The following is a 12,409-nucleotide window of genomic DNA, read 5'->3' as shown; positions in this document are numbered from 1 at the left end:
TTTTTCCAAGACTGCTGAGGGACCGCCGTGCGGAAGACCGCCAGTGGTGGCGGCTTGCCGCTCGGCCTATTATGACCGTTGGCAGCTCTCCGTCCTTTTACGGACGGAGAGCCGCCAACAGTCATACTGGCGGGAGGCGGGAAAGTGGAGGTTGCTCCACCGCCACGGCAACAGAACACTGCCCAGCGAATTACGTCATGTGATTCACCGTGGTGGTGTTCTGTTGACGGTGTGGTGTCGGCGGAGCTGCCCCCATGGCTCCCGTCCCCTCCCGGAGGATCGTCGGACCAGGTAAGTCGACCGTCCGTGAGGGGAGGGGGTGGGGGGTGTTGTGTGTTGTGTGGGTGCATGGGGGTGTACATGTGTGTATGTAGAGGGGTGTGCGAGTGCGTGTGTGCTTGCGGGGGTGTTGTGTGTTTGGAAATGAGTGCGTGTATGTCTGTAGGTATGTCTGTATGGATGTGTGCGTGTATGTGTGAGTGTGGGTGTGCGTGTCTGACTGTGTGTGTGGATGTTGGCATGTATGTTGGAGTGTGTGCATGTCTGTGTGTTGGTGGTGCCTGCGTGCGTGTCGTGTGTGTATGAATGATGTTATGTTGGGGGTTGGTGTGGGGAGGGGGGTCCTGCCACCTTTGGGGGGTAGCAGGGGTGGTGGGGGTGTAGGGGAGGGAGTCGGGGTGGGGGTGGGGGAGACCCCTATTCACCTGGCACTAATAGTGCTTACCGCCATGGATTTCATGGCGGTTCCAACCGCAGGAAATCCACGGCGGTAAGCCGGGTCAAAATACCGCTGGCGGTATAGTGACGGCCACCGGGCGGGAGACCCAGGTCTCCAGCCCGGCGGTCGTCTCCACCCTAGTGGGTGGAACGGAGAAGCGGCGGATGACCATGGCGGTAACCGACATGGTCATAATACAAAAAAAAAGACCGCCAGCCTGTTGGCGGTCTTACCGCCGCTTCTCCGCCTCCCGCCAGGGTCATAATGACCCCCATAGTCTTTTTGAAGAGGGGCTAAATGTAAAGATAATTGTTACTGCAGTATATACAGATATGTTCCCCTTTTGTTATCTACCAATTGAGTTAAAGCTGCAGAGAAAATTATGTCTACCAGTTAGTGATGTCAAGTATCTTCTCTTTACAGTGCACACACTGACATGCACAGCTTTTATGTTGTCTTTTTTACAATCCAAAGGTTTACCCCCATAGTCCATTAATGAAAAAAACATTTCTTGGACGTGTTAAGTGCTGAACGTGTATGGGTACTCACAAGTGGCGAAAGAGTCCACACTGTGAAACAACACATTCTGACAATACAAAAATATTTTAAGGTGATTTCAGTGTTACAATTTGATGGCTTTTAAAAACTTAATGATTATAATTTTTATTACACTTACAATTTGTCTATTTTAGCACTACCCACGGACACTGCAATAATGCAGTAGATAGGACTCAAGGGACGAGGCACACTTGACTAAATTAGTTACTTTGTATTTTGTTATATGTACACATATTTGGAGTATCTGCATATAGATCATATCGTATTTGTAACAATTAGCATTAAACACATTGCTACACAAAATAAATAAGACCATTTAATCTTTGCAAATGACCTTCTAGCAATGTGTGTTGCTGCACTTTTATCAACTTTTCATCTGTTTGAGCTAGAAACAAACCTTTTTGTTTTAATTACCTGTACATTATGCAGATTATGATGGATTATGTGCAAATATAGCACATTCATAATTAAGTCACATAATAGAACGGCCTACTATTCTAGTGTCGCTAGTACAGAATTATATAGTGAAACTGAAAATAGTACATTTTCAATGCCTCTTAAAGACATTCTTTTTTGCATTTTTTAGCACACAGAAGAAATATTAGTAACAAAATCTACTACAGAAGTGGAAAGACTTCTTAAATATATACATATATAAACACACTTCATCAAAACATAGAAGATCGTGGTAGTTGAATACTGCTTCATTTGTGTCTTTTAAATCATTCAGAAATGGGAAATTCTAGAGGAAGAAGAAGATCTTCCTGATCATAACAGAGAAATAGTTATCAATTAGTGTGATACTCTTGCTTTTGGTTTCTAGATGAATGGTATAATATCCATTGTGGAATCAGTTTTATTTCAGGTTCAATTGTGTGACAGTCATTAGGAGCAAGCCTGCAAAATGTGCAGAGGCCATTGGTCTTTAAGTGAACTTGAAATGTCTGTACTTTTGCTGTAACCACTCACCCTTGACAAATGACCAGTGTTCGTAACAAGCGGTTGCTATGCTTCTCTTGCTGATTTCATAAGTTGATGCCCATGTATAGCTAAGGACCTTATTCTGATTGGATAAACAAGTGGAAAACCCCTACTTGTTTACCAAACTACTGGCTCTCATTGGATGTATATCATTTATGCAATATATGCAAAATCTATTGAAATTTATAAAAACATATGTTAACTTCTGTAAGGGGGAGTCTGGTCCACACTGGCACCTGGCTCGTCGCAGCTGTCGAATAATAGGACAGGTTAAAAATCTAACCTGCCTAATGTATTTATTGAGTTTAGACTTCGAAATATTTGGTGAAGAATGCTGACTTGACTTGTGCTGTGCGGGGGAAATATAGCAGTTGAATGACACCTTCACATTGGTGAAAGTGGATGGCTGGTGGCTATCTATGGTACCACACTAAAGAACGTAGGGTCATATTTAAGAAAAGTGGTGATGCAGCTCTGAGCAGGCGTTAAAAGTGCAGAAAAAAATGACGTAAGGAAATCTGTTAGATTTAATTGAGGCATTTTATTGCCCTCTTTGTATACATAATGCCTGGTGAAGGCATAATGTAGCGCAAAGGGTTACAAAGTGTCGAAATGCATGCATTGCGCCACTTTGTGAATATGGAGTGGCGTTTTTGGCCTTTTAACACCACATTAGCGTGAAAGGAATTATGCTAATTTGGCATTAGAATGGTGCTAGGTGCTCTTAAATATGCCCCTTAGTTTTCTCAGTGCACAGATTTCTGCCTGCTCTCTCCCTCACCACATGTTAGTTTCCCCTGGCCTCATACCTTCATTGTTTCCCGCTGTTTAGAATGGCAGATTGAGTCTGTTAGACCTGTCATCCTTGGCATGGTCTCCCCTGTCTTTTTTGCCTCAGCTTCCCATGTTTTGACTGTGTGCTGGACTCTGTTTTTGCTGCTTTTGGTACTCTGGGCACTTTACCACTGCTGATCAGTGCTAAAGCGCAAGGGCTCCTGTATAAAGTGTATTTGTATGTGTAACTGGCTTTTCCATGATTGACTTATTTGATTTGCTAGTAAGTTCCCAGCAAAGTGCACTAGAGGTGCCAGGGCCTGTACATCAAGTGCTACTAGTGGGCGTGCAGCACTGGTTGTGCCACCCACATTAGTAGCCCTGTAAACATGGCTCAGACCTGCCACTTCAGTGTCTGTGTGTGCAGCTTTAGACTGCCAATTCAACTTGGCAAGTGTACCCGCTTGTTAGTTTGAAAATGCCACTTTCAGAAAGTGGGCATTTTCTTGCTTAAACCATTTTATGGCTCTGCCTGTTTGTGGATTCCCTGTCTGGGTCAGTATGACAGTTGGGATGTTTGTGAATCTCCTCTAGACAGTGACACAAGGGGAGCTGGGGTGTAGCCTGCATATCCTGATGAGCGATCTGGGCTGGAGTGGAGGGAGGAGAGGTCACTTACACCTGAATGGGCTGTGCCTGCCCTCATGCAATGCCGTCTCCAACCCCCTGGTGTGTGTCTGGGGCCTGGCCTGGGCAAGGCAGGATCCTGTAAACAACACAGACTTTCCTTTGACTTTAGATTTCTTCAAGATCACTTCTGAAACCAAGAGGAACCTCTGCCAAAGAGAAGAGCTGAATAGCTGAAGTGCTGCCCCGGTCTGTGACTGTGCTTTGTTGGGCTATCCTGCAGTTGCTGCTGCTGCCTGTGAAAGAGGACATAGACAGGACTTTGTTGTGCATTCCTGCTTGAAGAAGAATCTCCAAGGGCTTGAACTGAGCTTGTCTCCTGTTTTGAAGTCTCAGGGCCATCAAAGACTTCCTCTGCCAGCACCTGGACTCTCTGCTTAGACTCCTGCCATGCCAAGTGGTGCCCTGTCCAGTCACCGGGCCCTGGGAAGGTGAAGTTGGCAGAACAAGAGCTGAAATCAACACACACGGAAATGTTTGATGCATCATCAGCAACGCGGCTGATGAACGACACGCCATCCGCTTCGCGGCTGAATTGATGCTACACCTGCATTGCGGCTGGGAGATCGACGAATCGCGGCTGAAGAAACGACGCAACACCCACTTGCAGCTGCTGATAATGACGTAAACCCCATGCAGCGAGGTTTTCTAACACCGTGTGACCGGATTTCTCACACATCGTCCCTGGGCGTCAAAGTCATCATGAACCTGCGTGGATCCGAGGCGCCCCGTCCGGAAATTGAAGCATAGCTCTTTTGTGAGGGAGAAAAGCAACGCATTACTGACCCAACCAGAGAAGGAAATGACGCACGGCCTCACTTGCAAGTAAGGAATCAACGCATTGCTGACTTTTCCTATGCACGCTCACCCATGCGGCTTTATTTTTTACGCAAACCAGGTACTTTGGGTAAAATCAACGTTTCCATAGTTTTCTATGGAGTAAGACTCTTAGGGGGTCATTCCGACCCTGGCGGTCCATGACCGCCAGCGCCGGGGACCGCGGAAGCACCGCCAACAGGCTGGCGGTGGTTCCTGGGCCATTCTGACCGCGGCAGTAAAGGCGTGGTCAGAAAAGGGGAACCAGCGGTTTCCCGCCAATTTTCCCCTGGCCCAGGGAATCCTCCATGGCGGCGCTGCTTGCAGCGCTGCCATGGGGATTCCGACCCCCTTCCCGCCATCCCGTTCCTGGCGTTTTTTACCGCCAGGAACAGGATGGCGGGAACGGGTGTCGTGGGGCCCCTGGGGGCCCCTGCACTGCCCATGCCACTGGCATGGGCAATGCAGGGGCCCCCTAACAGGGCCCCATTATGATTTTCAGTGTCTGCTTTGCAGACACTGAAAATCGCGACGGGTGCCACTGCACCCGTCGCACCCCAGCAACTCCGCCGGCTCCATTCGAAGCCGGTTTCATCGTTGCTGGGTCTTTCCCGCTGGGCCGGCGGGCGGCCTTTTGGCGGTCGCCCGCCGGCCCAGCGGGAAAGCCAGAATGGCCGCCGCGGTCTTTTGACCGCGGGTCGGTCATTCGGCGGTGACCGCATGGCGGCCGGCGACCGCCGCCCGCCGCGGTCAGAATGACCGCCTTATTCTTTTGAAAATTCGTATTTTGACTTGTGTATGTTGGGTTTTTGTCATTTTGGTCTTGTTTGATTTAACTAAATATTACCTATTTTTCTAAACTGGTGTGGTGTCCATTTTGTGGTGTTTTCGCTGTATCACTGTGTGTGTTGGTACAAATACTTTACACATTGCTTCTGAGATGAGCCTGACTGCTTGTGCCAAGCTGCCAAGGGGCTAAGCAGGGGTTATCTAAGTTTGTTTCTCCATTTCCCTGGCTAGAATGAGGGTCCTTGCTTGGACAGGGGGTAACCTGACTGCCAACCAAAGACTCAATTTCTAACAGATTCTAGCTGTAACTTTCCATAAGAATCCTTTCTTTCCAGTTCATGTATTGTTTTGTGTAAATATTGTGGGTGATTAACTGAAGTGATTGTTTGATCACACAAAGCCTCCCTTACTGTTTTTCAAGTTTCTGTAATAGGATGCCAATGTCGATATGTGAAGTGGCCACGTAATCACTGTTAAATGTATGGTCCTAATTTTAGTTTGCCCACTGTATATAGTTTGTAACCACATAGGGATGTGTAGGCATGTCTCATTAAACAGGGCTCCAGGTTGTATATAAAAGTTTATGTGGTGGCACAAAGGAGTATAGACTTTAGCAAGTAGAAGGGCCCCCAGTTGTAAATAATTATGTGGTCACATGATGGGGTTAAAACAGTAACATACTTTGATGTAAAAGCATGCTTGTATGATTTTGATGTAGAAATGTTTCATGTGAATAGTGCAGGGCAAAAGGAGCTCTGCTGAAACAGCATAGAGAAAGCGGTTCCACTGACAGTGTTTTGACCAGGGCTCATGTGGTACCCAGGTGTGGATAAGTGTGTTTTGTGAGCAGTGTCCAAAGGGTTTTGTGTTAGGTGGGCCAAGGTGTAAATATGGTTTAATTGGACACTTAAGGTTTTGGTGTATCAAGAGTTTCAGACGTCAGATGGGCCAGCAAAGCAATGTGGTTGTATGTATGAAAAATGCACACTTTATAGATTGACTGTTATACAGTCATTGATGTGTGACTATTGTATGGATTGATTTATGCATTTATTAAACAGGTGGAGGTGGTGCTCTGGTAGGATAAGAGCACCAGCTTAGGGACAGTTTTAGAATATATGTCTATGGAAGAGTGGGGTGAAAGGATGTCCACCTTTCTACGTGTTGGTTGCTGATGTATCTGAGTGATTCTTGAAGGTTTCTACAGGCATATTCAGTAATCCCACTAAAGGCTGGCTGTGTCCCTGACTCTATAGATTTTCTTTCCAACTGTTTTTCTGTTGTCCTGCCTCATTTTTGGGTGGCAAGGATGTGGATCCCTCTTTGATTTCACACACCTCTAGCACCTACTTTTCCTTTTTGCTGGCAAGGAAACAACAATTATAACAACTGAGTACACTGTTCTGTGTTTCCTCCGACCCAATTAGGGGAGAACACAGGTCACCTGAGGTGCATGCTATCTAGAAGCAAGCACCCTCACCCACCAATTGGTGGCATGCTTCATCATCGGGCTTGCTCCTTGTCAGCCCGGCACTGCAATGCCCACGGGCCCCACAAGGGGGCTTTTTGCCAAAGATCTTTTAGAATAGTGCCAACAGGAACTGTAGGAGCACTTTGAAGCCTATAGTGGGATCTGATGAGAGACTCAAAAAGTGAAGCTAAAATTGACTATAGGTACTAGAATTACTTTTTATTCTAACCTGGAGTAACCTATTCCAAGGTTAGAAACAAGCAAGGGAGGAGTACTACAGAAAATAATGTCCCTACCCTACCTACATTAATTTGTGCATAGAGATTATACAGAATGTTGTTGACATGTTTCATACCATAGATGTCCCTACGGATCAAGCTGTGTTTCTTCAGGACCAAAAACAGATACCTAGTCCTTACTAAAAAAAGTGTAAGACTGTTCTAAATTTAGGGGTCTGTCACATGAGTGTAACTCACACTACCTTATGGACTTCCTATTTCAGATGACCTGGAACAATAACAAAAAATAAATCAACAGACATTAAAATCAACCTCTCCAGTGGACAAAACCCACATCAATCACATTTACTTTCACTTATATTGGTGCTCAGGGACATATCCTGCCCTCACCCGAACAATGATTTAGATGGGGGAGGTGTCATTGGAAAGAGGAGAATCTCTCCTTTCCAATGGTACCATTCCCTAGTGGATCCCTGCTTGGGGATCACCACAGCAGGGTGATCCCCATCAGGAATCCACCCACTAGACCTGAGGGAGTAATCTTTGAAATGGGGTAGCCCCCTCACAAAGGTCTAATGCTCTCCCCAGCCCAAATTCATTCGGCCCCCTCCCCCGAAAGGGAAGATTGGAAGTTTCTACCTCCAAAAGGCCCAAATGGGGGTAGAAAGCCCACTAGACACCATGGGTTGTTTTTATTTACATCAGAATGGGTATGGGCAGCCCTCTTGGGCATCGGGGCTAGACCCCAACCACCCATACAACCACCAGCAGTCTTTATGCCCCCCTACTGGGGACAGATTGGAGGCTGTTATGACCAATCTTTCCCCTGGCTGGCGCAGAAAGCCCAGATGGGTGGGGGCAGCCCACCAAGGCATTGGGCATAACCCTCACCCATCAAATTACCCTTAATAACCTATTTGCCCCCCAAGTGGGCAGATAAAGGGAATGTCACCAAACTGCCCCAGTGGGAGGAGCAGAAAATCCAACTGACCCCAGGGAGTTTTTTTCATTACCACAAAGCGTGGGGGTGGCCTCCCACCTGCCAACACATTGGGCCGAGCCTACACCTCCAATATGACCTCAACAGTCTTTCTGTCCCCTGGAAGCTAAAGCATCCCCATCATTTTTTCCAAGAAGGGAATTTTTGATTTTGGGGGCTTTTTTAGACACATAAGTAGCAAAGTTAGGCTTGGGCTAAGTTCCTTTATAGTCCTACTTCTATATTGATAGGCTGGATTTTTAGGGCTCGGATCGGCTGCTACCTGGCGATACCTCTGAAATCCAAGCATTTTTGGAAATAGACATCCAGTGGAGTCTAGCTGGGTATGCCTCACGTGGATCTCGCTACCTTTCTTACCCACAATGCCATGCAAACCACAAACTTTGCCTAAATATGCACATTTGCATTGCATTATGTGATGTAAACTTCAGAATTAGCAGGGACCCAAAAATATTCATACCAACCAAGTGTCCCATTAAAAGTGCTACTCCACTTGTGTGAATTAGCCTAGTGCCCTCGACAAGCACAAATCAAACCAGGGTCAATGAGAGTCGCTCTACGAGACTCCCAGTGACCTTGTTTTGATGCTTACCTGTTGCATGTACTAGGCACAGACACACATGTGAGGTAGCATATTCATCAGAAGACTTAGTGGTATGCTGGGTGGAAGGAAGTTTGTGGCTCCCCACAGATTCCATAACTTTCCATCACAGAAATGTGAGGAAAATGTGTCTTTAGTCAAAGTTGGAAGCTTGCAAGGGATTCTGGGTAAAACAACCTGATGCGAACCATGCAAGTCACCCCATCCTGGATTTCCCTAGGTATCTAGTTTTTAAAAATGAACAAGTTCGCTAGGTTTATGAAGGTGCCAGCTGAGCCAGGGCCCAAACTCCACAGTTACACACTTTGCAAAAAACTGGTCATTTTTTTGTGAAGAACTGTGATGTATCCTTGGTGCGTTTTCGGTCTTTTCCTGTCATTGTCACTAAGCCTACCCACACAAGTGAGGCAACCAAAAGGGTCTAGCAAGTGTAATGGTACATTGCTTTTGTAAATCCGCCGTCGTGACACAAAGTTACAGTTGAAAACATTGTCACAAATGACTGTTTTTTCCTACTCATTTTCAATAATTATTTATTTTAACAGTTAGTTTCTTTGGAAAAACTTTGAGGGATCCACACCTATGACCCCTTGCTGAATTTGAAATGTTGTCTACTTCAGAAATATACAGCTTTCGTGGATGACCCATGGGTTTCAAACTGGTTTGCACCACAAACTGGAAGTAGGTTGAAAGTACAAAAAAAGTAAAAAATTGGCTACCACTTTAAAGAATGCAAAAACTGTAGTAAAAATATGTTTTTGTGTCTGAGCTCTGCAAGTGTTTGAACTCTTGGAATATGGTGGCTTTAGCACATTAATCTATTTGTTGATGTCATTTTTATGAATACACCAGACACTGTTATCAAGAACACTTGTTTCTATTTGTCCCAAAAAACTCAAAATGTAACTATATTGTGGCTATTTTTTAGGTCTCCACCAGGAGAATCCACATAACCTGGGTACCTTTAGAATCCGCAGGATATTCGAAAAAGGGGATAGGTTTGCCATGGACAGCTTATCTGGACAAAACGTTATGGAGGCCTAAGTGCAAATAGACAAAAAGATGTCCAGCTCTGGGATGGGACGGGATGGGGGGTTTATGGTAGGCCTAGCAGCAACAGAGTTAACACTGCACAGTGTTTCTTTGTCCCTGCATCATTTGTTCACATTTTCTGTAATTTTGACTGTCAGGAATTAGCCTCAGGAACTAGTTCAGAGGACCGTTTACTACCTTGATGCCATTGTAAGCGAATGTTGAAGCTGCAGTGCGAGTTAGCTGCTTGTTGAACTATATTGGCTAGTTTTCTTAAAACATTGCACACTGTTCATATGATTAATAGAGACTTTCAAAACTGTAAAGAAATGTGGTAAAAAGAGGAAACTGTTGCTCCAATCTGCTCTTCCCTCACAATTTCATGTGCCCAGAATTCGGAAGACAAGAATGGAGGTAATTAGGTGGCACCAAAAAGACCACCATCCTCAGCTACAGCACCAGAATTGAATGCGGCAAATGTGTTTTCTCAGCACATAAAGAGCTAGCAACCTGTGACTCCCAGCTTTTAGTGCATAAGGGTGTGTTGTACAATATATTTCAGAATACTGATAAATAAAGCTCTCTACAATATTCTTCATCAGTGTTCCCAATAAAGTGTAGGAGTTCCAACCTGTGTGACAAATGGTCTTGTCTGCCTTTGAAATATGCTGATCCTTATTTCCTATCCACCATGACTGCGTATGCAAGTAATTGTCTCATTTTAGAAATGGCTACTAAAGTGGGAGAGTGGCATACGCATCAGTATAGTAAAAACGACCAGAATCAGATTGCAAAACCAATTCCCATACACATGCTTGCCAATAACGTCACTAATGAATGCGGAAAACTGTTAGATAAATTAACTGATTTACATGTTTGAAATCTTGCAACGGCCTCCATCTGTGGGTTCTCAAGACCAGCTGGCTGCATTGCTGCTCCTCACAAGTTATTGTGAAGACTCTTTTCCAAGGTCTCTATGACCACTACATTAGAGGCTCGACATAATGTTAGAAAGTAGCCTTTGAGACCAGAACATGCCTGATAATTATCAATAATCAAAAATACTGTCTCACTTTCAACAGGATGTAGACAAAATACACATATTTAGTAAAGCTATTCAGGACCATAATGGCCAAATATTTCATTTAAAAAGATAACAATTAATACCTCCTGGCACATTACTTTTAGATATGAAAGATGATAAAAATAGAAAGTGAACTCACATGCCCGAAGTGTTCTCCTTGATAAGTTCTTAATGGGGAAAAGAGCTATTTTCTATTTTGAAGACGTTGCGTTCCTATTTATGTTCACATTCTATAAAGTGAATTATTGGAATGCTTTTCAAGCTTCTGCATTTGTAATGCATCTGCTACTTTGTTTTTTCTGCTGAGTTCCAAGGCATAAAGATGGAGTAAATGTAATGATGTGTAGCAGTTGTGATACTCGGGGCAGGGTTGAAGGACTATACAATATTTGAAAAATAAAGAACTAAATACATTTGTAGTTCCTACTTCAAGATGTGCAAACGTGGTATTACAGTTAAGCGATGATTCACCTCCTACTAGTAGTAAGGGTGTCCAGTGTGAGGTCGCCCTTACCCCTCCTGTTTCCTGTTCTCGCAGTATGCAAGAGTCTAACCACACAACAACCACAGATTCTGGGGAAAGAGTCAAGACTGGTGCCCCTCTGCCCCACTTTTACCTTTCTTAAAAGAACATCTGAGTTTCACAACATCATGCTTGCAGAAAAGGGGAAGTTGCATCCAACACTACTAATGCCTGCCCCTCTTGCCTTGTTACAATTATTCAGTCTGTGGCACAGTAAGCATTAGCGAGAAGGAATTACATAAAAGGGAGCAAAGTTATTGAAATGGATGGTGATAGAATGTCAAGATAACCTAAGGAAGTGAGGCACCGAAGAACATTAATGCGACACAATCATGTGTTCATGTGTTCCAATCATACTTGTTATATACACGTATCACATTTGTTTTCTTCTACTCTTTGGAGTTATAATTTGTTTCATGCCAGTTTTCCAGTGCTGGGAGGTCCCTAATGATATATGGAATGGAATCAACGATCTCTATCATTTGTATTTTATCAATGTACTTTTGATTATGCTGTGCTTGATTAGTTCACTATGGCATAAGAAAACATTTCAAATTGTTTTCCCTTTGCTTCCTACTGAGCACACAGATGTACGATACATTATTTGCTATTTAGGGAACAGCACGCAGGGTAAACGTGCACAATTCACAGCATTGTCTCGCAAAACCAACAGGCTTGTATTTATAAGAGAATGAGAGTAGGACATATGATATTTAGGATTTCTGGTCGAAGTAAGTGAAAGAGTCGTGGGTCTTAATTGCAAAATGAATGGATGTTTTACCAACCCACAGTGAATGTCAATAGCATGAGAAGACGGTTGCTGCAGTGTTAAAGAGAAGGAGTTCGGTGTTTGATACAAGGCTAGTGACAAGAGACTCTGGGGGTCATTCCGACCCTGGCGGTAAAAACCCCCAGGGCCGTGAATGACGGAAAGCACCGCCAACAGGCTGGCGGTGCTTTCCTGCGCATTCTGACCGTGGCGGTAAAGCCGCGGTCAGAAAAGGGGATCCGGCGGTTTCCCGCCGGATTTCCCCTGGCTGGGCAAATCTTCCATGGGGATTCCGACCCCCTTCCCGCCAGCCTGTTTCTGGCGTTTTTTACCGCCAGGAACAGGATGGCGGGAACGGGTGTCGTGG

General features: G+C 44.8%; 1 protein-coding gene across 6 annotated transcripts in view; it reads right to left on the bottom strand.

Annotated features, from left to right (window-relative positions):
• LOC138268696 (glutamate decarboxylase 1-like) overlaps positions 1-11,091 on the bottom strand; it is a 1,137,623-nt gene extending 1,126,532 nt beyond the window's left edge. For 4 of the 6 annotated variants that reach the window (XM_069218622.1, XM_069218640.1, XM_069218631.1 and 1 more), the window contains exon 1: positions 10,890-11,090. The gene's annotated coding sequence lies outside the window, so the exon portion shown is untranslated. Of the gene's footprint in view, positions 1-10,889 lie in introns of all 6 variants that reach the window. The other 2 variants (XM_069218676.1, XM_069218615.1) reach the window with 2 other exon arrangements.
• Between the last annotated feature and the right edge of the window lie 1,318 nt (positions 11,092-12,409).

Source organism: Pleurodeles waltl, chromosome 2_1 (genome assembly GCF_031143425.1).
Source record: "Pleurodeles waltl isolate 20211129_DDA chromosome 2_1, aPleWal1.hap1.20221129, whole genome shotgun sequence".
Taxonomy (NCBI): Eukaryota; Metazoa; Chordata; class Amphibia; order Caudata; family Salamandridae; genus Pleurodeles; species Pleurodeles waltl.
Note: the sequence above shows the minus strand (reverse complement) of the source record. Positions and strands in the feature narration are given on the sequence as shown.